The sequence below is a fragment of the Chrysochloris asiatica genome, unplaced genomic scaffold (assembly GCF_000296735.1).
Source record: "Chrysochloris asiatica unplaced genomic scaffold, ChrAsi1.0 scaffold00080, whole genome shotgun sequence".
In the NCBI taxonomy this organism is placed as follows: Eukaryota; Metazoa; Chordata; class Mammalia; order Afrosoricida; family Chrysochloridae; genus Chrysochloris; species Chrysochloris asiatica.
In genome coordinates, this window is record NW_006408598.1 from 687,104 (window position 1) to 690,671 (window position 3,568).

The window sequence follows — 3,568 nt, forward strand, 5'->3', positions numbered from 1 at the left end:
CCTCCAAGGAGCACTCTGGCTGCACTTCTTCCAAAACAGATCTATTGGTTCTTTTGGCAGTCCATGGCACTTTTAGTATTCTCCTCCAACACCACAGTTCAAAGGCGTCAATTTTTCTACGATCTTCCTTATTCACTGTCCAGCTTTTGCATCCATATGAGGTTATTGAAAATACCATGCAACTTATTAAGTATTAATTTTAAGGACTCCTGATGTGGCTCTATAGGATAAGTACTAGACTGCTAACCACAAGGTTGGTAGTTCAAACTCACCAGCTGCTCCTCAGAAATCCTATATGAGGCAGAAATGACTCAATGGTATTTAACAACAACAATTAACTTTAAAGTTCATCTGTGTACCATTTAAACTAATCTTACACAATCTTTGGGAAACAGTAATCTAAGACGGTACAAACTAGCAAGGATGCTAGATATCAACCCATTCATTTTCAGCTGGCTTCTTGCACCCCAGAGGACCATGGGTACAGTATACCACAGTTTTCTCCTCACTCCTCTGCTCCACTCATTACTACAAGGCTCTCACTTCCTCAAGACCTCCTACAGACACCATCATATATCAGCATGTAGAAACCAACAAGACAGCTAGGTATCACCAGGTGTGCATAATGATGCTCTGACTCATTAAGACTAGCTGAAACTATGCTCATTATCTTTGGCAGAGGCAGGTAGAGAAATATATACTAGACTTTTAAAACAGATTTTAATCTTAGAATTTTTTAAATAAAGAGATATGACTCACCTAATAGGAAAAATGGTTTATATGAAACATGTTTCTCAAAAATGTAAGATAAATGAGGTGTGAGTATAAGCAATATACTTATAGAAAATTATAATGAATTTATTTTAAAAATTTATGGAACTGTTCTTTAAAATGTATATAAATTGATATTTAACTTTATGTTTATCTATGATGTGATTGTGTATGTTGTATATCTCTGAAAGGAAGAATTTCACAGTAGTACTATCATAGACTTTGGTCTTTCTAGTATGACCTTAGGTAGGTTACTTAACCTCTTTGTGACTATATAATTTCATCTGTAAAATAGAATGACAATAGTTCTTTTCTCTTAATCAGTGATGTACTGGTTACAGCATTTTGCTGCTAACTGAAAGCTTAGTGACTTGAACCCACCATCAGTTCTGGGAAAGAAAAGATCTGGTGGTTTACTCCCAAGAATCTGAACTATATGAAGAAGAAAGCAGCATTAGGATTGGTGAAAGACTCACAGACATTCTGCTATATGGAGACTGCACAACTCTACATGCTGAAAGTGAGGAGGACTTGAAGCACTTACTGAGACAGACCAAAGACTACCTGACTCAGTATGAAGAATTCAGCCATGAAGAAAACAAAAATTCCCACAACTAGATCAATAAGCAACATCATGATAAAATGTTAAACCTTTAAACACCTTTAAAAGGTTAAAAAGCAAAGATACCATTTTGATGACTAAGGTGTGCCTGACTCAAGCACACCGTAGTCATACATTTTCAATCACCTTATATGCATATGAAATTTTCAATCATCTCATATTCATGTGAATTTTTCAGTCACCTTATATGCATGTGAAAATTTTAATAACCTCATATGTATGTGAAAGCTGGACAATAAATAAAGACCAAAGAAGAACTGATGTTATTCAATTTTGGTATTGGCAAAGAATATTGCATATTACCATGGATTGCCAGAAAAACAAATCTGTCTTGGAAGAAGTACAAAGGCTCCTTGGAATGGAGTATGTCAAGACTTCATCTCACTTACTTTGGTCATGTTATGAGAAGGGCCCAGTTCCTAGGGAAGGATTTCATACTTGGTAGAGGGTCAAAGAAAAAGAGGAAGACTTTCAATGAGATAGGTTGACATAGTAGCTGCAATAGCAGGCTCAAGAATAGGACTAGGAACATGTTGTTCTGTTAAACATAGGACCATTATGAGTCAGAGCTGATTCAATGACACTTAACAACAAAAACCATATATGAAGGTCTTCACAAGTTTGTGGGGAAAAAATCCATTATCTTTCTATTTTCTTATCCCATGTATATCAATATATGTTGTTGCTTTGCTCAGTGCTATCAAGTTGATTCTGGTCCACAGCAACCCTTTATAGGGTTTCCAAGGTGCAGTTAATTAATGGGTTTGAATTGCCAACCTTGAAGTTATAATCCAGTGTTTATCCTACGTTGCCACACCAGGACACCATATCTATCTATATATTATAATATGTAGTACATGTATTATATATATCATATATAGTACACAATAGCAAGTAAAAAATATTACCACAAAACCATGTTGTTGTTGTTAAGTGCTGTTGAGTTGGTTCTGACTCATTGTGACCCTGTATAGGGTTTCCAGGGAGCAACTAATGGGTTTGAACTGCCTACCTGGGAATTAGCAGTCCAGTGCTTAACCTACAGCACCATACCAAGACTCTAAAGAACTCTTTATTAAACAGAAATATCAAAATGTGAAGTTATTATTTCTCAACATAGCTTCCATGTAGATCTATACATTTCTGAAGGCAATGTTTCCATCTCTCTAATCCTTCCCCAAAGAAATTTGTACTCTCCAATTCATACCATGTCAAATGGCAGTTTTGGCATCTTCAATGGACTTAAATCATGTTCTTTTTCAATGTTCTTTGAGTTTGAGGAACAAAAAGAAGTCTACAGGGGCAAGATCAAGGTTGGAAAGAGGATGAAGTTAGGTTGCCCAATGAAATTCTCATAGAACAACCCTTGCTACCCTTGAAGAATAAGTAGTGAATTATTATGATGGAAAACATTTCCTTTCTTCAACTATTCCCAATCTCCTCACCAGTGCATTTTTCAATGTTCTTAAAATTTCTTCAAAATAAGTTCTAGTGATCATCCTGTGTTGTTCCAGAAAATCTACTAAGATTTTGAAGCCTTTGCAGCCCCTCAAAAATTGGCATCAGAACCTTCTAAGCTGATCATTCTGTCATGGATTTAACTGGCCCAGCAGATCCCTTTGGATGTCATTGTTTTGATCCGACCATTTTTTTAAGGCATTGTGAGGAGACTGTGACAAGTGTAATACTCAGAGAACTTGTCTGCAGCCATCTACTGATAGCACACATGTTTAAACATGTTTGATTTGGAATAAACCTATACAAACGTGAACTGGAAACCTAATAGCAATACTTCTTTACTTACACTCATATGTCTAGTATATCACATATACTATACTCACTCATCTATGCCAAGAAATTTGGAAGACAACTATCTGGCCGACTGATTGGAAGAGATCTACATTTGTGCCCATTCCAAAGAGAGGTGACCCAACAGAATGCGGAAATCATTGGACAATATCTTTGATATCCCATGTGAGTAAAGTTATACTAAAAGTAATCTAGAAATAGCTACAAGCATACATTGACAAAGAACTTCCAGAGGTTCAAGCCAGATTCAGAAGAAGCCATGGAACGAGGCATATCATTGCTGATGACCGATGGATCTTGGCTGAAAGCAGAGAATATCAGAAAGATGTTTACCTGTGCTTTATTGACTATGCAAAGGCTTTCGAT